Source organism: Podarcis filfolensis (assembly GCF_964270895.1).
Source record: "Podarcis filfolensis genome assembly, chromosome: 1".
Classification (NCBI taxonomy): Eukaryota; Metazoa; Chordata; class Lepidosauria; order Squamata; family Lacertidae; genus Podarcis; species Podarcis filfolensis.
In genome coordinates this window covers 95968039-95993979 of record NC_139604.1, presented here as the reverse complement: position 1 = coordinate 95993979, position 25941 = coordinate 95968039, and the positions used below count along the sequence as shown (strand labels likewise).

At 42.2% G+C, this 25941-nt stretch overlaps 2 long non-coding RNA genes across 2 annotated transcripts in view; one reads left to right on the top strand and one right to left on the bottom strand.

Annotated features, from left to right (window-relative positions):
- The window catches only part of LOC310767021, a 962895-nt gene that overhangs the window by 169944 nt on the left and 767010 nt on the right, over window positions 1-25941 (bottom strand). The gene's annotated exons all lie outside the window — the stretch shown is intronic.
- Window positions 240-3562, top strand: LOC310763994. The gene is made up of 3 exons (XR_014548949.1): window positions 240-351; window positions 879-1069; window positions 2066-3562. It is a non-coding gene; the product is annotated as an uncharacterized lncRNA (long non-coding RNA).

Sequence of the window (25941 nt, the reverse complement as noted above, 5' to 3'; positions counted from 1 at the left end):
GAACTCCCCCTTCCCCCTTAAGACGCGCTCGCCTTCCCGACCCATTCACAACCAAAGCGGCTGTGCGTGTGTGCGGCAGCTTCAACCAAGGGAAAAACTGACAGGGCCGCTGACCAATCTGAAGGCGGAGCAGTCCGCCGGCTTGATTAAGAGGCCAATGGCTCTGCCGCAGAGGACGCCAGACGAACCAATGGTGGGCGGGCGCAGTGGGTGACAGACCCCAGGATAGGGACACAGGCGCCCATAGCAGACTCCAGGAGACGTTTATGTATGAGGGCCTATTCAGGAGCCAGTCACCACGCCTTCTTGAAAGGTCTCCCAGAGCACCGCATCTTCCTGCTACTCCAGAGAGTATGTTTGTGCAGGATCTTTCTTCAGTTCATGCTAAAACACAAACTCACACAATAAACATTTTGAGAGCTTTTGGTTTTGGAATTTTGGTTAGTAAAGAAGGACAAAATCCTCTCTAAAGGGTGATCTTTTAGTATTTATTTTACTGAACAGTCCACAGGATTGACACCCCCCCAAGAGTATCAACACAAAAACACACTTAGTGGGTGTGCCTTGCCCCATAATTATTTATATGGTATATAATGTGTTAGCTGTGTTAGAAAAAGTAACAAACAGGTCCCTCCCAAAGTAGCTGAGCGACTTATAGCTTAAAAAAAATGTAAAGTACTTTCCAAGGTAAATGTGCAGCACTAACGACAATTCTCAGACCGCATTACTTCTACATAAATTGTTCTTGATGTTCATAATCACCTACAAAAGTTAAAAACAATGTATATATTGCTGCCTGTATGCTCACTGGCTTATAGTTTTTATTAATTCTCACAACAGTTTTTTGAAAGCACACCATTAGTATTCCCATTTTACAGTGGGAAGCTGAGGCAAAGAGAAAGTGGCATGTCCAAAGGGGAGCTTCAAGAACAAAAATTTAAACTAAAGACCACAGTGAAGAAAACCATAGTTAATTCCAGGTGTTGAATGGAGTTGTGGTTGCCACTAGTTCTGAAATGTGGTAGCTTCAAAGAGTTTGCAGTTCAGCACCAGGGACTACTGTTCAAGGGTAAATATGATCATTATTGTTAGCTGCCCTGGAAATACTAAAGTTCAGGATACATATTTGTAAAATAAATAACAGAGATGTTCGGATTGTGGCCATAGCCTCTAAGGCAAGCTTAAAATATTGCTTCTGGATATTGTAAGTCCTTACGTTCAAGAGGGGTCTCTTGTAGTTTATTATTTTCCAAAGGAAGTAAACCACATACATTTATTCCTACAAAGAGAAGGAAAGGCAATGTGCAAAGTAACCACTATGAAATGATTATGTCAATCAGAAATGTAGGGCACATGGAGAGCAAAACCTAATCTCTGAGAGGTTTCCCCTTTATCTGCACTCAGCTACATAATCAGCTTTTCATCTCAACATAGGATAAATGCAACCTGCCTGCTGCTTCATTTACCCTATATAGAGAGAGCTGTGGTAGAATTGTATGAATCAAATAGTCACAGAGTTTGAATGAAATTGCCTTAAGTTCCCCTAAAATCGTCCCATCATTGTTTCCAAAGCTCTACAACATGCAAAATGTTCAAGTCTTTAATTGCATTTCAGACATCAGAAAGGTTACTTCCTAACAGTTCAGTCCTATATATATATTTACTCAGAAGTAAGTCTCAGTGACTGCTTACTCCTGATAAAGCGTGTGAATAGAACTGCAGCCCAAGTGAAGCATTTTTAGCTCCTACAAAGAAGATAGTTAATTGCCTAGAACTACAAGCCAATGGTATGTAATTCAAGGATAGCAGCAGTATTGATGAAGAGGAATTCTATGAATAATCTGGTTCAGTGCGCTCAAAATAAATCAGTACAACAGTTTAATTGAATAGGATTGAACAAGGTTGGTTCACTATGGATTCTTCTTTATGAAAATGAATTTACTGTTTTTCATGGAACACCATCTTTTGTAGAAATATTAACTTGTCTGTACAATAAGTAACAAAGCTCAGTCTATGTGCCTGATTAAAAAAAATGTAATTAACACAAGGTTCTTGTTTTCCACAGCAAACATCCCCAACCTCACTTAAAACTGCATTATGGGAGAGCAGCAGAGAGAAGAGTCAGAACAAGGAATAACATTCAGAAAGTAGTTCTGCTTAATGTCTACCACAATAAGTTACTCTGTGTAAGAGAAAGTGATGGAGGAAGTGCACATCACTAAATTTAATAATCAGAGGGATTTATAAAAGGTAGCTGCGTTTTCTTCTAATTTTAGAAAATATTTTCTCCTCATAGAACTTAAAATGCTGTACTCAGTAACGCCAGTGTAATTTATTCCAGAATCAATAGGGATTGGGGTTATATATATATATAAATTAGAGCAGCATTTCAATCATTTGCACTCACTTGCTCAATACTAATGTAAGTTCAGCAATGGAATCCAGGAAAGTCACTGCCAGTCAATCTAGACCAGGCATAGGCAACCTCGGCCCACCAGATGTTTTGGGACTACAATTCCCATCATCCCTGATCACTGGTCCTGTTAGCTAGGGATCATGGGAGTTGTAGTCCCAAAACATCTGGAGGGCCGAGGTTGCCTATGCCTGATTTAGACTATGGCTAAAGTGTTTCCCCACTGGGAGCCACACTGGGAACCTTCAGTGGGGTTTAGACCCTCTTATGGATCAGTAACTGGTTAAGAAACAAGAAGCACAGAGTAGGAATAAATAGACAGTTCTCCCAATGCAGAGATATAAAAAGCGGAGTCCCCTATGAACTAGTATGGGGACCAGTGCTTTTTAACTTGTTCATAACATAAATGATCTAGAATTAAGGTGTGCTGTGAGGTAACAAAGTTTGAAAAAAATGTTTGGAATAACTTTTTTAAAAAGACCAGAGGCATTTCTGTTAAGCATTGTTGGCAGGGACATCGCGAAGGCCTTTAGGGAGGTATTCTTATATGCAACGGCCGCAGCTCGGACTTTGGTGGCAAAGGGGTGGAAGGAACAAGAAGCTCCCACAATAACAGACTGGCATTACAAGCTACAAGAATTTGCTGAAATGGCACAGTTAACAAATACCCTGAGAGGCAATTCAAAACAAAAATTTATGAAAAAGTGGGATAGATATAAAACATATGTTCAAAAATACAGTAAAGGTTCGCTATCTTTGCTAGCATTTGATTGCTGTTGGAGTATGACTGAGTTGAGAAATAAGATTAAGAGCACATATTGATAAGGAACGTATTAGATAATATGTAAAGAACTATACAATAATAAGAGTACATTCATTTCTAAAAAAGGAATATAAAACGGGAAAGACAGGAAGTCTAGTGTGTTGGTATGTATATGATTTTGGGGGGAAATTTTGTTTTTGTTTTATATCTTTGTTTTTTCTTCTTTTTTCTTCATTTTCTTTCTAGGTAAATAAAATTTGTATATAATTTTTGTATACATGTTGGAAATAATATTATAGTAAGTCCTGTAATGTAATATGACAACGTTTACCAATGTAATATAAGAATGTTAACAAATAAATAAAATGCAAATTCAAAAAAACCACAAAAAACAAACATAAAGTTCCTGATGACACTAAATTGTTCAGGAATGTTAAAACAAAAAAGAGTTGTAAGGAGCTCCAAAGAATCATAGAACTGAAGAGTTGGAAGGGTGGGGTCATCTTGTCCATAGGGTCTGAAGTGGCAGTGACTGACTAGAAATGAGACCTTGGGGTCATAGTGGAGGGCTTGATAAAGACTTAGGGCTCATCCGCACTTCTGCTTGTCCTGTGACTTCTAGGCTTCTGTCTGTGCATGCCTCTCTTCACGCAGGTAAGCAACTTACAACATCATATGTTTAAGTCAGGACTGATGGAACATTTTTATTGTTAATGTGAGCTGGCGATGCTTTTTCTTGTTGTTGTTATATATACAAAATTTAAACAAACAAATAATTGCTTCTACATCAGTCCTATGTTAGAGTAAAAAACAAAACAAGCAAAACCAGTTTCCCAACCCTGGTTTAAAATAATTTAAAAAATGAACACATACAAGTTTCGCATTTTAAATCACTAAAATTATCGTATAATCTCATGACTATGGAATAAAAATGGGTTTGCTTCTGTCACTCTGGTGTTAAACATATTTAGCGGGCATGGTTGGAGAGAGGCCTGTGGGGCTGCATTCAGCCACTGAAGTTCCTGTTTCTGAGATACAGGATCCTGGAAGAGATACAACTTGAAAAATGCACACTCCAGGTTACAGGTCCTCTCAGGCCATTGCACACAAACACACCCTGGGTTCTTCAAGTGGTAGAGAGATATTACTTCTATTAATTATTCTTCTTCCTCTTCTTCTTCTTCTTCTTCTTCTTCTTCTTCTTCTTCTTCTTCTTCTTCTTCTCTTGCTTCCCTCACAGAGGTGACCCAAAGTGACTTACAAATGATGGTTGCATGGTCTGGGTCAGTACGTGTGAGGAAAGACAGTCCTTGAGGTATTGGGGTTCTGAGCCACGCAAGGCTTTATAGGGCAAAACCAGCATTTTGAAATTAGCCTGGAAATTCATTGGTAGCCAGTGCAGTCATGCTAGATTTTGTGTTATACGTTTGGACCATCCTGCCTCTGTCAGCAGTCTGGGCACTCTCCAACTGCTACAGGTTCTAACCCATCCTCAAAGGCAGCCCCATAAATCCATGTTAATTGTGTTTAACTACAGGTGAGAATCGGGGGGGCTTGGCTATTCCCCTGCTCCATGCATGTTCCCCATATGGGCTTAGGATGGTGTTGCAGTTCAAAAGCAGAAGGATTAAGCATTAGTATTAGCATGCCTTTGGGAATCCCATGTTGGCATCACTTTAGTCCCGGCTTTTGAGTAAGGCTGTTGATTGAATATAGTCTTTGTCTGCCTTCTGCCATACCATTCTCTGTGAATAGCTACAATCAATGGGATTTTGATGTGCACAAACTGTCTGTAGTACTGCAGCATGGTCAAGAAATTTAAGGTGCACACTGATCTTGTATAGATTTAATAATCACATGCCTGGAAAAGGGCGTAAATTGCAAGTGGCAATAAATCACAAGCATTGTGTCCCTTTCTTTAGTATGCTAGAAGGAAAACCGAAACAGAAGCAGCAATAAGGACAACTACTATGCAGCATGAAAAGGTGTTGAAAAATAATACTCCAAAATTGACAAATTTTGGCTTGGCTTACTAGCCAGTGTTTATTTGTGGTCAGTGGTTCCCCACGCATGTATATGCCAGAGAATATGAGGAACTGGAGTGATGTTTTTCATTTTGTAGTGGGATCTTGAGCAGGCAGAAACAGAACTAGTTCAAATTGAGCAGTTTTCTGCTTCAAAGCTCAAGGTAATGCAGACCCTGCCTCTCCCCACTCTCTGAAATCAGAGGAAGGGAAGGGGGGTATCATGCAATGGAGAGACCCCCTCCTCCCTTCTTCAGAATAAGGAGACAGGGATTTCAATGCGCTGAGCAAGGGGCATCACCAGAGAGCCTGATTATATATGGGGTTTAGATTTAGTAATCATTTTTAGACTGGCAAGTTTGTAGCTAGGCATTCACAATATTCAGAGATTTACCTGAAAGGGGATTACTAGCTAGACAAATCCCATTAAAGTCAATGGGATTAAATTAAAGAAGAAATTTTACTCTTGTGCCTATGCGCTTGCTGCAGCTTGAAATTTACCAAGCTTGAGAAAAGCTGAACATGTTAACGCCTCACATCCAAAACGAAGAAATACATTGACATTGCCAATTGGAGCGCATTAATGTTGATTAGTGAGATGTCTTAGTTTGACCAGTTTATGGTGCATCTTTTTAGCAAACTTTGCCAAATCTTGCCATCAGCAAATACATTATGGTAAAAAGAGTAGGTTTGTTGACACGTTTAGCCACGACTATTTAGAAGGAAGTGTAATTAATTTCAATAAACAAGGTTGCTTAGCACCGTAGGATATGATTTGTTGGGAGGATGTAACAATTATAAAGGCATTTAGATGATGATGATAATAATAAAATTAATAATAATAATGCGTTTCCCAAGCCACCCTGGACAGCTTACAGAATATAGAAAACATAATAAAGCATCAAACATTAAGAACTTCCCAATACAGGGCTGCCTTCAGGTGTCTTCTAAAAGTTATGTAGTTCTTAATCTCCTTGACATCTGAAGGGAGAGCGTTCCACAGGGAGGGTGCCATTACCGAGAAGGTCTTCTGCCTGGTTCCCTGTAACTTCGCTTCTCGCAAAGGGAACCACCAGAAGACCCTTGGAGGAGGACCTCAATGTCTGGGCTGAACGATGGGGGTGAAGACACTTCTTCAGGTATACTGTTGTTCACACAAAAGAGAGGTGGAAGCTTTGATGAAGGGCCAAATAAATAAAAATAGATGCTGCTATGGTCGGACAGTGTTCTCGAAGCTACCAACATGAGTTTGACCAAACTGCGGGAGGCAGTGGAAGACAGGAGTGTCTAACGTGTTCTGGTCCATGGGGTCACGAAGAGTCGGACACGACTGAACAACAACAAAAACTATCTATCTTGCATGATAAATTACTGTATTTTTAAAGTTATTGTCATAGATCTGATTGCTTTTGTTTTCTTTCGACTTTCTGGCCTGTATCACATTGTCATTAACCAAGTAGCATGGTAAGAAAAAATATTAATAATTATTAATGACTGAAAATAATAATTCATAAGGCACAAAACTTTCCATAGTATTTGTTTGCATGTGACAGAGTCCCTATAGGACCCAAAGAGTCTTGTTTCCTCCCCCCCTCCCATTCATTTTTAGATCCACGTCTCTATAAACATGCATTAGGTGGGGCTTGTTGCCAATCAAAATATTCCTTTGGACACTAAACTCATCCTTTTATTCATTTTCAATGCAGACATTCTGAAACTCCCCACAAAAGATCTGGTACTCCATCATTTGACAGTGGCACAACTCACCATCAAAAACTATGTGTAGACTTTGGAAGGCAACCTCTGTGAAATCTGGTTTACAAAAACTATGTATATCAAAAAGAACACGGATATTTCAAAATTTCAACTTACTATACAAATTAGCTCTATAGCTAGCTAACTCAGTGCATCTCGCTTTTTTTCAGGAGAATGGAACAGAGTGCATTGCTAGAACTAATTAAAAAAAATGACAGCATTGGCTGGTCAGGTCATATGACTTGTCTATTATTGCCACCCAGTGGAAGCAATCACAAGTTTATCTTCAAAACATTGCTAAGTAGAACACTGAAATGTAACAGAAGCAATTTCATATTGTAAGAACTAATAAAACAAGCTTTAAACTCACATTATTCACTTTGAAGTGCAAACAACCGGCTTTTGCCATACAACAGAAAATAAAACAAATATAATCTGCACACATACAAAGTCTTCTTTACACCTGACATTCTCATGGTAGATTCAATAACAAATCCATGGGCACCATATCATAGAAAAGGAAAAGAATCACCTTCCCTTGGCAAGATAGTCTTCTACCTACTTACTTCTTTAATATTTTATTTAAGAAACCTGCACCGGTTTCCGGTCTATGGTACTTGGCTACTGAGTGTTCAGTACACGCAAGGTGTCACGTATCTCACAGAGAGGTGAGCAATTGCAGCACTGGTTTAGTCACAGCGAAAAATATCTGGAGCTATCTTCTTCTCAGGTCCCAGACAAAATATGACGCTCTTTACTTTGTTAGACCAGCCAGGGGAGGAAGCTCAACAGTGGCAGAACGGCTATTACATAACTCCCTCTCTGTTTTCTTCATTACTTGACCTTGCTCTATGGATTGCATTCATAACAAATTACTCACCCTTAACAGCAGGTGCACTGTAACATTCTGTGAAAGCTGTGGTCTCTCACAAGAGATCAAGAACTGTCTCAGGTAGAGCATTATTAGTCACTAGATTATTCCACAATATATGGTGTCCTAATATAAATGGCTATTCACACCTATAGGTGATTTGGATTTTTTTCTAGATAATTATTTGCATGGCATGGCTGCTACATTAAATCCATTTGAAACTGCCCTTTTGAAGAAGCTGTTTTATGTGGCAAGCAATTTGAGGGGTACCGGTTTGCCAAGCAGATCAGATCAGCCCCCATTCAATGGTTATGATTTTATGGGTTTTTCCAATTGTTTCAGCTGTTACCATGAGCCTCCTTCAGAAATGCTTCACAGCTATCTGGAAAGTTCTACTGCTGAATTATTGGGAGGACAGGCAGAGTATCGTTTAAGGAAATCTGCAAGCCCCACCCACAACATGGCCAAGTCATACCCCTTGAAGCATTCTAAACTGAGGGCTGGCCCACAGCAATTTGAGTACCAAAGAGAGCAAAACCCCTACAGGCTGATCTTTATACTGCGGACATAGAATGTCTCATCATGAAAAGCAACCACTATGTGGAGGCGGTTTCAAGCAGCTGCCAATTATCATATTTTGCCTGACTCCTGTCCCCAAAGTATCTAAGCAGAGGCTCTTACTTAGAAGAAAAATATATTTATTCAGGCAAGTAACAATACAGTCTCAGCAGCAGACATGGTTCAGGAGTTCAGGAGCAGCACGAGAACTTCAGAAGGGGACAGAAGCAACAAAGATGTCCCAGTAAGCTTCCCTACCTATCCTGCTCAGGTTTTAAAGACAAGAGCTCTCTTGCCTTCCAGGAAAGTTGGGATTGCTAGGGCACACTCCATTTAGCTCTAGGCAACAAGGCTCCTGTTCATAAGCTGCCACCTCCCTCCTCAGCTGATTAAAGCTGCGCGGTGGCACTGTGGGTTAAACCACAGAGCCTAGTGTTAAGTTGTGGGTGAACATATCAGACGACACAGCGATTCTTCAAACAGCTCTTGTTTATTCACAGGCCAGAACTGAACTGAACTGAAGGGTTCAGCCAGCCTGCTTATATAGAGCTCCACTAGAACGCAACAGTAACCATTTTCTGTAACTATCCAATCACTGAACGTCACTTTCAATCCCTTACTTGCATATGTGGACCTGAGTGAAAACTATCTACAGTATCCCCCTGCTGGCCCAGGGTGAGAACTTCAGTACATAACACCTAGGACTTACTGATCAGAAGGTCGGCGGTTCGAATCCCCGCGATGGGGTGAGCTCCCGTTGCTCAGTCCCTGCTCCTGCCAACCTAGCAGTTCGAAAGCATGTCAAAGTGCAAGTAGATAAATAGGTACCGCTCTGGTGGGAAGGTAAACAGCGTTTCCGTGCGCTGCTCTGGTTCGCCAGAAACGGCTTAGTCATGCTGGCCACATGACCTGGAAGCTGTACGCTGGCTCCCTCGGCCAATAAAGCGAGATGAGCGCCGCAACCCCAGAGTCGGTCACGACTGGACCTAATGGTCAGGGGTCCCTTTACCTTTACCTTTACAGCCTCCATTGAGGCTCTCTGAAGGGAGAACTGGCATCATTGCTCCCCCTTCCAAGGGGCTGAAGTAATGGTGGAAAAGGGAGATTCCCTCTTCCTCCAACCCAGGTTCAAACTTTTCACCCCCCACTTTTCTCCTTCTCATCCTCCTTGTGTCAGAGCCTGCCAATCCAAGCTTGATGCCAACAACAAAGCTGTGGGGCTCATGGCGCCTTACTCCAAAGAACTTATTCAGGTGCTCTCAACTCTAGTCTCCTCCAGCCGAGTCCAACTCGAACTGTTACCCAACATTGCTTTCTTCCCTCCGACACCTCTGTCGCTTTCATTCAACAGCATTATGTTCTTCGGTGTCTCCAGGTCAAATCTCAAAGAAAAAGCTTTGTTGGTCCTTTTCTTCAATGTACTGATGAGTAACCACGTAGGATGTGCAGCCAAGCAAAGCCAAGTACTGCCATCATCAGGAATCAGTATTTTAAAAGCTATTTAAACAGCAACTCAGCACAGGGCTGGGGTGGAGATATAAAAGGATTAAAGGTGTTTGGATATAGTATGTTCTCATACAGAATTTTAGTAAAAGAGGAGGAAGACATATTTCTCCTCCCACCACATAAATTAAAAAGAAACATATCCAAATAAATTTGCAGAACGGTGTCTATATATATTATGCACAAATTTCTGAACACTTAAATAATTGATTTGACTATTTGGTACATTGTCCCCATCTGGAATTCTACATAAGTGCTTGGGAGAAGCGACTTGGCCCACAAAATGCCCTCTTCAGCATTCAACATCAACGGCAAAGGTGGAAAGAAAAAGAAAAACAGCAACAGGAAAACAGAGTCGATTAAAACACTGTGACTGCTGGGGGTGGTGAGGGGAGGGGTTGGAATTGTAACTGAAAACGATTGCCAGCAAACATTCTCAGCCAGTCAGCCCATAGCACTGGCTCAGGGTAGTGTGGTGTAGTGGTTGGAGCCACATGGTCATGAAGTTCCCTGGGTGACCTTTAGCCAACCACTGCCTCTCAGCCTAACCTACCTCACAGGGTTGTTGTGAGGATTTAGAGTGGAGTGGGGAGAATCATTTATGCCACCTTGAGATCCTTGGAAAGAAAAGTGTAATATAAATGAAATCAATCAATCAATCAATCAATCAATCAAATAAAATAAAGAAGCCAGCACTATGCAGGCCGCCTTCATCACATCCTCAGCACATAATCTAGATCCAGCTTTCCATCGGCCAAATCCTGTTTAAAGTGCTACCATCACCAACACTTTTTTCACAGTTCACCACTCAGCTTGGTATACCTGATCTTGGAATACCATCAAGGCAGATATATTTAATTAGGGAAGGCTTTACAATACCTGCCATTGGAAGTCAGATAATAAAGTTCAGACCCTTGTTAGAACTAGAGCTATGTATAACTATCAGTAACAACAACAAAATACCTGAATTTTTACGCTTGTTTTTAGCTTCTAAACTGAGAAATGATACCCTGACTTTTTAGTAGCTATCTACAAGGCTTCAATAGGAAGGAGCAGATTTGAGGTGGATCATAAGGTATGATGGTGGTGGTGGGGGAATGTGTGTGGAAACCATCCTGAAACGAACATAGCATTTTTAAAAAGCTAGTATGACTTAAGAGAAAGCAAACAGGAAGGCTCTGGTGGAAGTCTTACCGCACTCAACCAGTAAATAAAACTATTATTTACTCAGTAAACAGGTTTAAAAGGTTGAGGTTTGCAACCTGGCATTGCTATTAGATGCATCCTTAAAGATAGATACCCAAATTACATCCATAGCATGAAGAACATCTCACCAACTTCAGCTTCTTTTTTTCCTTATGTCTTTAGCAACAGCCCAAAATGCATAAATAAAGCAAAACGCTCCCTCACTTTGTGATTGGTGGAAACAGCTTCCCTGCTAACATGCCCATATGTCATAAAACTTTTGCAAATACAGAGGCACAACTGTACATACAGATGTTGAAAGAATGAATCTTCCATAAAACCCAACAGCTCAAGTTATGCACCCAACAAAAAAAATAGGAACATGAATTTTGGCCAGCGATTCCATCATCTCCAAATGTAATTTTGAACATTTTACATAAGCTCTTTGTACAGTGATGACCCTGCACACAGTTGTGTACACCAGAATCCCTTTTGTACGTGGAAATAATCCTGTATGTTGTTTACAGGATCAGATCCTGCAATGGAATAATGACTGCTGTAGCTTTTGCGTGCCAGTGCCTTAACAGCCTAAAATATTTAATTATTTGGTTACACAAATTCAAGCTGGAATATGAAAGAATGATGCATGTAATACTTGCTTACTGCTGCTAATTTCACACAGGGAAGGGATTCATGAACAGCTGCTGAGCTATTGTGTATCTAAGCCAGAACACTCCAGCTGTCTTTACTAGATTGATTTTAGTTTTGAATTCTAATTCCTTAATCTTCTAAAGCACTGGTCTGCTTTACAGGTAACAAGAAGTATTGAATGATTCTCTTAAACTTAGCCTTTAAGGACATTAAAATCTGAGTACTTTTTTAAAAAAGGGACGCAGGTGGTGCTGTGGGTTAAACCACAGAGCCTAGGACTTGCCGATCAGATGGTCGGTGGTTCGAATACCTGCAATGGAGTGACCTTCCATTGCTCGGTCCCTGCTCCTGCCAACCTAGCAGTTCGAAAGCACGTCAAAGTGCAAGTAGATGAATAGGTACACTCTGGTGGGAAGGTAAACGGCATTTCCGTGCGCTGCTCTGGTTCTCCAGAAGCAGCTTAGTCATGCTGGCCACATGACCCGGAAGCTGTACGCCTGCTCCCTTGGCCAGTAAAGCGAGATGAGCGCCGCAACCCCAGAGTCGGTCACGACTGGACCTAATGGTCAGGGGTCCCTTAACCTTTTATTTTTAAAAACAACAACTATGTGTAGCTCAGATGTTCTAGCCTGGGATAGCTCAGTTGGTAGAGCATGAGACTCTTAATCTCAGATTTGTAGGTTCGAGCCCTATGTTGGGTCTAAGATTCCTGAGGTTAAACTAGATGACCATAGTCCAACTCTATAAATCTACAATTTACAAAATAGGCATGCAAGCATTGCACCATTTATAAAACAGTTGAATAGGCTAAAACAAGATGGCCTGCCATTCATAAGGATTCTCACACTTCAAAACACACACACACACACACACACACCCTTAAGATATGCAGCTAAGTCCCTTTCCATGTTTGGTGTTAATAAGGCTAGTACCAAGGTCTTGAGAAGCCACTGCAATGTGTAACACGGATAACAAGGCAGGCCACCTCCCCTCAGTGGTTAGGCCCATAACCACCAGAACCATAAGGCAGGAAATGAATGATACTACTACTACTACTACTACTACTACTACTACTACTTTATTATTTGTACCCCGCCCATCTGGCTGGGTTTCCCCAGCCACTCTGGGCGACTTCCAACAAAGATTAAAAATACATTAAAATGTCACACATTAAAAACTTCCCTGAACAGGGCTGCCTTCAGATGTCTTCTAAATGTCAGGTAGTTGTTTATCTCTTTGACATCTGATGGGAGGGCGTTCCACAGGGCGGGTGCCACCACCGAGAAGGCCCTCTGCCTGGTTCCCTGTAACTTGGCTTCTCGCAGTTGGAGAACTGCCAGAAGGCCCTTAGCGCTGGACCTCAGCGTCCGGGCAGAACGATGGATCCCTTGACCTCCCTGCCTTGACAAGCTAACTAGCATTATTTTGTCTTATGTACTCCATTTCCATCAGCAGATATGAGACTGGAAACCACACCCTTCAAACTCTCACCTTTAAAGGCAGGCGGTATTTGAAACAGGTGTCCTTATTCCCTAAGGAAAGCCCTGCCTCAGGGGAGATCTGAGGAAGAAGTGAAAGATTAGCTAGCTTGATGTTTTCTTTCTTAATTGCAGAGCAGCATCACAGAGTATGTGTGTGTGAGAGAGAAATTGGCTGCCTGGCTTTTTTTTTTTTTTTTTTTTTGCAGATCCCTTGTGCTTTTAAAAGCTGCTTGGTGTGGGGGAAAAAATGAAACTTTTCAAAGCTCAGAAAGGGAAATAATGGGAATTTTTTCACCAATTAAATTGTTGTAAGTCCAGACAGTTTTCAAGGGCACAGATGATCCTTGGGGTGGAGGGACAAGGTAGTCTTGTAGGAGCCCAGTAAGTGGACTTTTTACCTGACTACATGTATAAGCAAAGTTGCTCATTTGTAATAACCCTAGATGAGGCAGCCCTGTTAACTTTCGAATCCCTGCTTCATGCATTAATCTCTGGGTGCACAGCTGTCAACATTTCCCTTTTTTAAAGGGAAATTCCCTTATTCCGAATAGGATTCCTCACAAGAAAAGGGAAAAGTTGACAGCTATGTCTGGGTGTCAGATCCAAAGAGCAAATAATATTGGTGAGTGACTCTCTTTCATAATCAACTAAGATTCATGATCACTTTTAGAATTTTGTGGACTTTTATCAGGTTCTTCATTGATTTGAGACCAGTTAGTTCCTCCCATCCTTGGTAAAAATAATAATGATGAACTCCCCAAAGTTCCTGTTTTTTAACAGTCACAAGGGGAGCAAAATGGATCCGTTGAAAAGAACACTCGCTTCCCTCCTTTTATAGGCACAACTTTTAATTAATTAAAATATTATGCCAAGATGAATCTCTGTAGTCTGTGAATTAAAATGGCTCATTATCATTTCTTCAGATACGTTGATAAGCCTTTAGTGGCAATAGCGCAGCAGGGCCTCGCTATGTTAATTAGAAAAAAAAACCTTTCAATCATTTTATGCATTCATGATGAGCGTAGTTGTCTTGATATTCATCCCTGCACCTGGGGAATATTTTGAAGAGTTAATTGCAACTGATAATCTGTAAGTATTACCTTCTGCTTCCCCTAGAGTTAAAAACTGTAATAGCGGTAGTTTTGTAAAAAAATAATAATAAGTATAATTTATCTACTTTATAGTGTTCATTAATGGAGAATATCTAATAGCCTATTCATAAAAAACTGCTGTGGCAGCAAACAATTGCTATGGATGTAGCATATAGACAACTGTGCCAGAATTTTCCCAGCATTGCAGAAGCATCACATCAGCAATGCAGGTGTATAGACCATTGGAAAGATTTAGGGTTGAGATGTTAGAAGAGAAGCAATAAGAGCTCTAAAATAGACAGTACCTGTTCACATCCAATAATGTAATCCTTCTAACTTTCTGGTTTTTAATATTTTACATTTATTGAAGAATAAACTAGCATAGATTGAACAGGATAAATTAAAGCAAAACACAGGAACAGTCTTGAGGGTGGAATCCTTAGTTCCAACCTATCATTCCCCATTACTAAAGTATGTTTCCAAGAGTACTGGGTTTTGTATTTTCTAGATGTGTGTCCCCCTGCCTCCCATTTCCTGGACTGAGCATGCATTGGCTATGTCAGCCCAGGCACCCCCAAACTCGGCCCTCCAGCAGTTTTGGGACTACAACTCCCATCATCCCTAGTTAGCAGGACCAGTGGTCAGGGATGATGGGAATTGTAGTCCCAAAACATCTGGAGGACCGAGTTTGGGGATGCCTGTGTCACCCATTCTTCTGGTGTAGCAGCATAATATCGTAAGTCCTGAGGGTTGTTTTTTTAAAAAAACAATCAAGTGGTGTATACATTTCATGAAGTAGAAGAATAAATGAAATAAATAATGTGAGCATAAGATCACCATTCCTATATGTGAGATGCTGAGTTGTCTCCATCAGGAGTTTGATGATCTCTGCAGAATTTAAGACAAAATCAGGAAGTACAATTTACAAGGAATCAGATGTGAAAGTAACAGTGCAAGGGCATATATGCATAAAATGCGCATAGCCCTCGTTGAACCATGGTACAAAATATACCTTTGCTGCATTTCCACATATAGCAGAGCGCCCCAATCTCGTTCCACAAAGTGTTATAGCCAGAGCACACTTTTTCCTGAATTGAACATTAGGCTACTCACACCCTTACATTTGCCAAGGTTGATATATGAAATGCATATGAGTAAGAGCGAATTAGCTGCCCCTGTTGTTTCACTGTTCCACCTGTGGACTGGAGGGATGCAAAACTCAAAGGAAAAAAACCCACAAAATTCTGCAAGAGGCAGATTTGGGTCATCCTGTTGTTTCTCTGGATAGGAAGGGATCATCAAATGCTCCAATAATCCCTGATGCAGAGTCAGGGCAGTATTGCTCATCCCCAGCAAGAGCTGATGGCAGGGATGCTGGAGAGCTAGTGAGAGTCAGAGATGCAGTGAGTGATCAGCCTCCCCTATACAGTGGTACCTCTGTTTAGGAACAGTCCTGTTTACGAACGATTCGGTTTACGAACTTCGCAAAACTGGAAGTAGTGTCTTCATTTGCGAACTTTTCCTTGGTCTAAGAACGGAATCTGAACAGTGGAAGGGCACCAGCGGCGGGAGGCCTCATTAGAGAAAGCACTCTTCGGTTTAAGAACAGTTTCAGTTTAAGAACGGACTTCTGGAACTGATTAAGTTAGTAAACTGAGGTACCACTGCACATGGTCACTAGAAGAGCACACCCCCTGCTGCTTGGGAAGAACATTGCAGCCAGGGAAAGGCCATTCTAGCCCCCTCCATTGGCCAGAGAACAAGCAGCTGAAGGAAGTTTGCTTCCCTCTTTGACTAGTGGAAAGAACACTCTGCAGCAACTGCAAGTTGTCCTGGACTGCAGAACCTAATAGGAAACTTCTTCTGTTCCCACCCATCATTTGGAGAACTCTGGCGCTCTCTCTCTCTCTCTCTCTCTCTCTCTCTCTCTCTCACACACACACACACACACACACAGAGAGAGAGAGAGCGAGAGAGAGAGAGAGAGAGAAAGGTGGGTTTTTGGAGAGGGAATGTTAAAGGTTGCATTACCTGTTGCTTTTAAGCTGCCTTGAGAAATATTTGAATAGCTGTCAGGAAACAAATCTTCAAAACAAAATATAAATACAAATCGCGGTGAAATATACTCTGAGTCCTGTAGTGATTTCATGCTCTTTATTGCAGCTTGTAAAACAGTGATTTCATTGCCCCCCAAACCTCAGGCTTGTTATATACAGTGGTACCTCGGGTTAAGTACTTAATTCGTTCCGGAGGTCCGTTCTTAACTGAAACTGTTCTTAACCTGAAGCACCACTTTAGCTAATGGGGTCTCCTGCTGCTGCTGCGCCGCCGGAGCATGATTTCTGTTCTTATCCTGAAGCAAAGTTCTTAACCTGAAGCACTATTTCTTGGTTAGCGGAGTCTGTAACCTGAAGCGTATGTAACCCGAGGTACCACTGTACATTATTTACACAATGAGTCCCGTCTGATTGGCTGATTCTGCATCCCTCCTGCAGCCTGATTGGTCTTTTCCTGCAGGCCAATCAGTTGTTGCATTCTACGATCCTACCAGCCTAATAGGCTGATTAACTTCCTCCTGGAGCCTGATTGGTCTTCTCCTGCAACCCAATCAGTTGTTGCATTCTAGGATCCTACTTGCCTATTGTTCTAGGATTCAAGCTTAGTACATAACACTTGGGCTCATAGAAGCCTTTGATTTTGACTGATTTGATTTGATTTGTCTCTCTCATGGTGCACAGCTTGGAAATGGCAGCTGTGTATCAACAGCTTTTCCAATACCAAAGTTGTTTATGTGCCGTTACATCAGCCCTGTGCAGACCTTAGAGCAGAGTTACAGGCAGGTAGCCAGTGCAAATATTTAGAAGACGGGTGTTGTCAAACTGCCGTCCTCTGCAAGAGCCACTGCTTTGCAATCTTCATGATTTAAGTTGTGTACCCATCCCAGCAAAGTGAAGTGAAGGCTGCAAAACCTAATTTAATCAGGGCCATTTATTATTTTTTTAAAGTCTGCAGCATTGTTCCCCATTAGAAAATGATTTGGAGAAATGGGGCTTGGTCTAATGACCGTTTAAATGAGCCCAGTGGCGTAGCGTGGGGGGTGCAAGGGGGGCCGGCCGCACCGGGCGCAACATCTGGGGGGGGCGCGGAAGAGACTCGAGTGCTAAAATCCACAGGTTAGGGGGCGCAAATTACTTGCCTTGCCCCGGGTGCTGACAACCCACGCTATGCCACTGAATGATCCACATTACTGAACTAAAAGACGTAAGTGGCAGTCTTGTGAAATCTTATTGGTAATTAATAAGCATTTTTACTCCTGAGAAAGTGTATTATTTATATTCTTTTGTGATTATCTATCTATACTTTGGCTGTCAACAGTCATAGTTTGGAGTCATGCTTGTCAACACTTGTTCAGAATTCTATTACTCTGAGCGAGAACATGCTCATCCATGCTCAGCCATCCACTCAGTTTTAATTGACAGCCTTTCCCTCCTTCCCAAGCAGCAGCTAAGATGTTTTTCACTGATGCTGTGTTCCACTATTTTAAAACCTGTTATATTCTTCTGTTGTATGATTAAAAAAAATTTTTTTTAACATGTGTGTATATAATCTACATTTGCCACTTAGTAGCTCAGCAATGTTATATCTGGAGATTCCAAAGTCTGACATATCCTTGTCAAAACCCTGTAGCAAGTAAATGCCTTGTCTGTGGCGTCGGGGTGGGGAACGGAATCCTTAAAAATCAGTACCCCAAGTAAGCACAGATATTGCAGAGTGGGGTGTTGTGAGGAGGGAAAGGTTGCATGTCTTGTAACCAAAGATGTCACAGGCACTACCCAATAGGTTCCTGTGTCACTGTTGGGCTATCACACAGGGTCTCAACAGAGAGGGGGATAAACTCAGTTAACCAACAGCAATAAATTGTGGTTTGAGTGGTGGGTCCTCTGTAATAGAAACACAAATTGCACTGAAGATCCTCAGTCATAAGTGTGCTGCCAAAATTGAAATGTGTCTACAAGCCCTAATCTTATTTTGCGATGATTAAAAAGATGTGGATTACGCAGAGTGGTAGAAAAGCAAAAGGAACCAGGAAAAGTGTGGAAGGGAAGTCATATGGTATATATATACTTGCTGTATTTGGTATGAAGTTGTAAGTGGGACAAGGGGAGGGGAGGGGGGTTAAATATGCTCTCTGTTCCTGTTTTTGAAAATACAAAAAAAGAAAAACATTTTGCTTTATTTCACTATATAGAATCAGATTCTTTTTAGCTCAAATGCCTCAGCAGTGACCCCATATGTATTACATGTTCAGTAATACCAGTCCTTCTGTGATACTAAATAAACAAATCATTCCATCTGTACAGTATCTCAAGGGTAGGGAGACAGACTATTTAAATTACAAATTCGAGGGGGTCGCATCATACTTGTAGATATTTAGCAAGGAGAAACAGGCTACGTTTGTCAGATAAATTATTCATTGTGAATTTATTCTCAGTTCCTGCTCTGCATTTAATCTATTCCCTTCCATTTAATGTGGTAATATTTTAAGCTACATAGAAATGGATTCTAAAGACAACAATTGTAATTACATGTTAACTCTTATAATACTGTCATGCTCTGTGCTGATTACTGTGTGCTTAATTTATGCCGCTTCTTAATGCGGGGAGCACAACTGCTTGCTCAGTATTGCTACTTTGGCTTTTATTTTGGCCGCTACCAGTAGTTAAAATGATTAGGCATGCTTTTATTGCCGCAAAAAATGAATTAGTGTGATTCCCTGTTGGCTGGTTGGCTGAATTATAACTTGCATAAATTCCAGGTGGTTCAGCAGGTGGTGATGTGAGTGCTACCTGTCTTAGATAGTAATTTAAGCTGCAAACCACTGATTCTGAAGTGATAAGGACCCCCAAGAGTGGTGTTTTGCTCATCTGTAACTTGTTTCTCTGCTCCATCTCCTTTGTTGGCTTCCATCCTACTTTTTGCCCTTCTTTTCCTTCCCTATCACTGTACTACTTCCTCTGTTTCTCATCCTGTTTTTTGAAGGCAGCTTTACACATAGCTCAGTGGTGGAGAACATGCTTTGCAAGCAAAAGATTCTGGGTTCGATTCTGGTATTTCCAGGTAGGTCTGGAAAAGAGCACTGGCTGCAACAGACCTGCTGCAAGTCATTGTAGACAATACTGACTTACGAGTAGACAGACCAATGGCCTGACTGGCAGCTTGCTAGGTTAACACAGTGGGTAATTTTTTTTATAGAAGGCAGTTGTGTGGACCAATTTGCAGAAAATCTGCAATACTTCACTGTCACCTACATGAGCTTTTTGCTACATGCAAGCTCACTGGCATGCTATGAGTTACCTGGCAGGTGTGGCCAGTCATTTCCCTAGAAATGTGGGGCTGGAGCTACATGTTTGATGGTAGATCCAGATCTGGCAAACTAGAGTGTGCAGTGGAGAAGCCGTAAATGGGTACTTGGTCTCAGGCCTACTGCTGAACATGGTGCAGCCAATCACATGCCTATTCTGATGAGTTTGCCACCTAATTCTCTGAGAAGATTGCTTGTATTTGGGTTGACCTGAAGTTGGAGCTGGAGTCTGAAGTTCAGAAGCAGATTTGTCCCTCTCAATCAGTACTACCTGTATTTCTTTGCAAATGGCGCCTCATTCCTTAATAGCAATTCAAAATTAGTTACATTGAAATGTGCTTTGCTGCAGATCACAAAATTGGGTGTTATGTACACTTACTTGATGACAGAAGGTCGTTACGGGGTTTTTTTTTTAAAGCAGAGATGATGCCCATTAACACATCCATTGTATCTGATGTGATACCTTCAAGGAATTCTGCAAGCACCTAGACAGCAGATTCACCTTGCCCTGAAAAGTAGGATTCCCCTATCCTCATTGTTGGTTATCCAACATAGTCCCCACCTCTGACCCTGCCAAGCAGGCTTTTGTTGTATGTATGTGGCAGATAATATTGTATGCTTGGTTTTAGCTGCTGTTCCCATCTCCTTGCTTGGTTTTATATTACAGTGGTACCTCGGTACTTAATTCATTCCAGAGGTCCAATCTTAACCTGAAACTATTCTTAACCTGAAGACCACTTTAGCTAATGGGGCCTCCCGTTGCTGCCGCGCCGCCAGAGCACGATTTGTGTTCTCATCCTGAAGCAAAGTTCTTAACCTGAGGTACTATTTCTGGGTTAGCGGAGTCTGTAACCTGAAGCATATGTAACCTGAAGCATATGTAACCTGAAGCGCATGTAACCCGAGGTACCACTGTACTGTATTTATTATAATTTTAAATGCTATAAGCCACCCTGAATAGTGTTTCTGTGCAAGAAGGCTGGGATATAATTGCTTTAATGACATGGAATAAAACAAAAGCTGCTCTGCATTTAAAACATTGTACCTTTAAAAACACCAAGGGGAAAAAACATGCGATGCAGCAGATCCATGAACAGGATCTTTAAACATTTTAAAACTTTAAATCAGTTGCAGGGTGCTCTGATTTTGATCCCAGCAGCAGTCAATGCAGGAAGAAAGCTGACCCGCTGCACTCTAACTCCCTTCCCAATCTTAACCTGGTGTGAGCCCTGCTGGGGAATAAAATCTAGGCACCGATATCACGCCTGTAGTTTCCTCTAGCAAGTCTAATGGCAGATTTGGAGAGGATGGGGAAAGAGCAATATTGATGGGGAAAACAGCACCAGGGAAGATTATGTTGCTTCAGTAAAAACCAGTCTCCCTGATAAGTGATCTGATTTCAGATCTTTTATGTCTTGTCTGTTTTGGCTCCAAGTTGTCCAGCAAATGGAAAAATAATGTACAGTATCTCTTGCTCTCTTTTTAGCAGTGCCACCAGATGGCAGCCTAACACAAACTTTTGATAATCATTTTTTTTTTTAAAGAAGGGGAAAAGGCTGAGAACATTATGCTTTTACTCCCTCTCTCTGACTTTGTTTCTAACGTCTGTCTGCAAAGGTGTTTTCTGCTCCCCCCATCCCCCCACTGGAGGCCAAACTAGACATGTGAAGTAAACATAGAAAAACAGAAGCTGAATTTCATCTTGGTCATCCATTCTTTTCTCATGCATCACTGCCAAACTATCCCCACACTCTATCTTTCTCGTCTAATGTGCTTCTCTTCTAAACACAGCACTGACAGCAATGTCTCTTCAGTTTTGAAAGGTGCTCAGAGGGATCCAGTGCTGGCATGGTGGTGAAGTGGCTGTTTCCTATGTCATTTTAGCTAGACTGAGCTTAGCCAGGATCAGAGAATAAAAACTGAGCCAGAATATTGCCATCGTGTTAGCCTGCTTCTGAAAGAATTCCATTGGCTGTACTATACAATTACATTGATGGTACTGGTGTACAAAGCCCTGTACACCTTGGGACCAGGATACCTAAAATATTGTTTCACTCCTTATATCTGATCACTGTGTTCTGCAGGAGATGGCCTCCTGCAAATGCCATCTCATCAGGAGGCCCATTCCATACCATGTAGGAATCAGGGTCCTCTAAGGAGCCCGTGGTCCAGTCATCAGACTGCAGTGGCTGGTTTAAGGGTAAGATGCAAGCTCCAGAGGGGAAGGACTGTGGAGTGGGTCCATTTCCTTCTCAAGACAACCTTTGTAGGACAGCTCTGTATATGTGGGAATTCCTGATTCAGGGCAATGGCAACTTCTTGAGTAAAATACAACAGTCTTAAGAAGATGGGAAGTTGTAATTGGGAATGGAAGGGAAACTGTACTGTTGAGACTAGTAAGTCAAGTGCATGGGCAAAAAGTTCATAAACTATTCCTAATATTTCCTTCAGAGGCAATGTATTAACAAAATACCAGGGTCAGTTGGAAGAAAACAGGCATGGGGCAGTAATTGGCTATCTGCTGAGGCTGTCATAGAAACATAGAATGGTAGAGTTGGAAGGGAGCATGAGTATCATCTAGTTTCTTCTAAATAGATTTTTTTTTTAAAAAAGCAAATTATAGAATACATCATTTGAACTTCACAAGTCCCAGGGCTTCTAAGAAAATTGCAAAATGTTTCATGAAAATATAATAGGTAGATACGCTTTTTGCATGACAGTTTTGAAATATAAGGAATACCAGAGAGCTAAGACCTATGCTTTGCTGCAGGCAGGCTGGAGATCGTGATCTGGTCAGCACGGTGAGTCTTAAAGATTTGTGATGCTAGACCTGCAGGTGAGGGAGAAGAAAATGGAACTCTAATCATTTTGACACTTTCAATTTAGGAAGATAAATTTTGTGTTTTAAAATAATATGAGGCTTTTTATTAGAAGCAAAATCATTTGCTTTGGAAGGATTCACCCCCGTTCCTTACCAAATTCCCAAGGACACCTTTATGCTGAAGCTTTTGGAAAGAACAAAAGCCATAAATGTGGCTCCAGCCAGCTGTGAGAGGAACTAAGCAGGGAGGCGAAAGGTTTCATCAGTTTAATCAGCAACTAGGGCTCACTGCATTTCATAAAGGTAAAGGTACCCCTGACCGTTAGGTCCAATCATGGACGACTCTGGGGTTGCGGTGCTCATCTCACTCTATAGGCCAAGGAAGCTGGTGTTTGTCCGCAGACAGTTTTTCCAGGTCATGTGGCCAGCATGACTAAGCCACTTCTGGCGAATCAGAGCAGTGCACGAAAACGCTGTTTACCTTCCCGTCAGAGCGGTACCTATTTATCTACTTGCACTTTAATGTGCTTTTGAACTGCTAGGTTGGCAGGAGCTGGGACCGAACAAAGGGAGCTCACCCCGTCACAGGGATTCAAACTGCTGACATTCCGATCAGCAAACCCTAGGCTCTGTGGTTTAGACAACAGTGCCACCCGCGTCCCTTCTCCATTTCATACTTGCCCACTAAGGGAGCAATCCTATGGGGCAACAAATTATGATGGCAGGGAAGCGAGAAGATATTCATGACTGAACAACTGCTATATCCAATGTCCCATTGTCCAGGGCAGAAGGTGGGGAAACTTAATTCTTCCCTCTTCAATCTCGGTGCTCATTCCCACTGGATTTTGCCTCTGGGCCTGTTTTGGGGTCTTGGGGCTAGGTTCTTGTGGATTCATGGCCTCCCCTGACATGCCCTGACACACCCCACTCTGAAGTTCTACATCCAAGAGTTCAAACCTACTGATTTGGCATGTTTCTCTTTAATGCTGCCCCCCCATGTTACTCTGGTGGCTCTCAACTTACGTGGGGGTTACATTTCGGAGACTGCGTGTAAAGCAAAAATTGTGCATAGTCAAGATACATTGGGTACGATGGTGGGTGGGACTGCCAAAGTTCCCCCTCCCCCTGATGCCTGCCTGCTTTCCACCCCTTTTACATTTTTATTTCTGCCAAGTGCATAAAGCTAAATGTGCACAAGTTAAATGTGCGTAAGGTGAAAGTTACCTGTATTAGATCAATGCTGAAAATTGGCATGTTTGAAATAAACTGCATAGGGTTTGGCCTATTAAGGGTTTATTGTTGGGAGTGTTTGCATGTTGATTATTTTATTGTAATAAAGAATTTTTAAAGTGTCAAGATGCACTTGTGGCAGAAATCCCTTGGGCATTCTTTCATTTTGCTTGATATATAAAGGTTTCCTCCTGACCCAGGGAGCACACAAAAAAACCAAGAGCTTGCTCAAGTTGCTTGTCAAGTCAGAAACAACACCTCATATTTATTTCTTCTCTGTCTTTTAGGGCAACCCCTTGCATAACATTTTACAAGAAAAATGTTTGGTTTTTTTTAAAATCGTGTAACAAATAATATAATAGAAGCAGCTTCCAATAAAAATAATATGCAGGAGGCCAGCAATAAGATCAACAAAGAACTTGCCAGAAGAAACCAAAAATTGGATTCTCAAGGAAGGAATTGCACAGGTTTTGCAGCACAAACATGAAGTGCCATTTCTCATGCAAGTGTTCCGTGCAATGTTATGAGGTGCTAGAGACCTTGGGTAGGGTGGGCAAACGTCTTCACATTGCTCTGCAAGGAGTACAGGGAGGGAGGGCAGTGGTGGCCTGGCAAAAAGCAATGTTGTTTAGAGGCTTCCTTCACAGCTGGCTGGGACACTTCCCAGGACTAAATGAGAAGACATAATCCCAGCATCCTCTCACTTAGTTCTGGGAGGGTTCTTCAACCTTGAGGGCCAGATGGGTAATTTGCATAGGTCTTGTTGATGACAACATGAGTGGGTAGGGGCAGCGGCAGAGCAAGCCGTTCGGGCGCCTGGGGCAGCGCACGTGCCCAGCACCCGAGGCAGAGCCAGCTGCCCATGGGGCAGGGTGAGCCAGGAGAGGATGCTCCGCGGGGCCTCTGAGGAGTCTGCCTGCCTCCTCCCACTCAGCCGCCCTACAGCTGAGGGGGAGGCGGCCGGTGGACCGTTTGGGGCAGCGTGGAGCCTGTGGGCGCCCAAGCCACCATGTCACTCCCAGGAGAGATGCATGGCTCGGGCGCACTGTAGGTCCTGCAGTGAGTGGCAACCGCCATTTTGTCACCCCCTTCAGTGGTGATACACAGGGCGGACCACCCCCATCACACCACCTTCCTCCGCCCCTGGGTAGGGGAGTCTGGCCTTTGATCAGCTTGGGTGGAGGGAGGCTTTTCCTACTTTGCTGCAGAAAATGGCATTATCCATTTTGGGGGGCACCAGCTGCTGCTGACTTGTTAAGAACCAGAATGTTCCTCCTGTAAAAGGAAGCTCCAATTCTTTATATAGGAGGAGGCATACCACAAATTTCAAAGCTTGTTTTTGAAAATTTATTAGGTGGAAAGTGTCATGGTCCAGTTTACAGGCAGTCAAAGTCCTGGCGGAGGACGTTGGGACTGGGAGCAAGACGACGGGGTGGGAGCAGGAACGAGAGTCGGGAAGCCAAGGGTCAGGAAACCAGGAGTCAAGAAGCCAAGGGTCCGAGGATCAGGAAGCAAAGAGTCAAGAAGCCAAACGCAGCAAGGCAGGAAGCGTGTTGCTGTGGCAAAAAGCCAAAGGGAAATGCTGACCTTATATCCCTTCCCAGCTCTTGCCACCAGGTGCTGTGAGTTACCAATCAGCCTCACCTGTGTGGCCGCGTCTTGCCTCTTCAGAACAAACTTAGGAAAGCCCCAGTCCTGCGAAGCCCTACCAGTCACAGGGCCTGGCTCCTACATGCACTCCTGACAGAAAGAACCAGTGTTCCAGGTAAAATGATGCACTGCTTGGCCCACTTTGGCTATGCCACAATACAATATAGTTTTGTCTAGTACCAACTAGGATAAAAAGAGCCTTTGAGAGCAAATTCCATTTGCTTAGAAGTTGGAAGCAGATTGTTAGATGGCATTTAATTTTATGATGCAGTTATTAAAATCATAGATGAAATATCTCAAAATGTATTAGTGCTGGAAGTCTGTGCATTAAAAACAATGATTCTGTCTAATCCTAGATGATTAAAACACTGTGGTTTAATGGCTTCTTCTGTCAGATTCCTACATTCCTCTGCGTTCAATAATAAGTTTATGGATTCAGCCTGTGGTTACAAAATGGTTTGATAAATCTGGGCTAGGTTGGCTCCTGTGTGTACAAGAGTATAAAAGCCAGTGCCCGTTAGAGCTACTATTATCCAACCTTGGATGCTGATATACAGTTTCAGCACTTCAGCCTGTGCCAAAC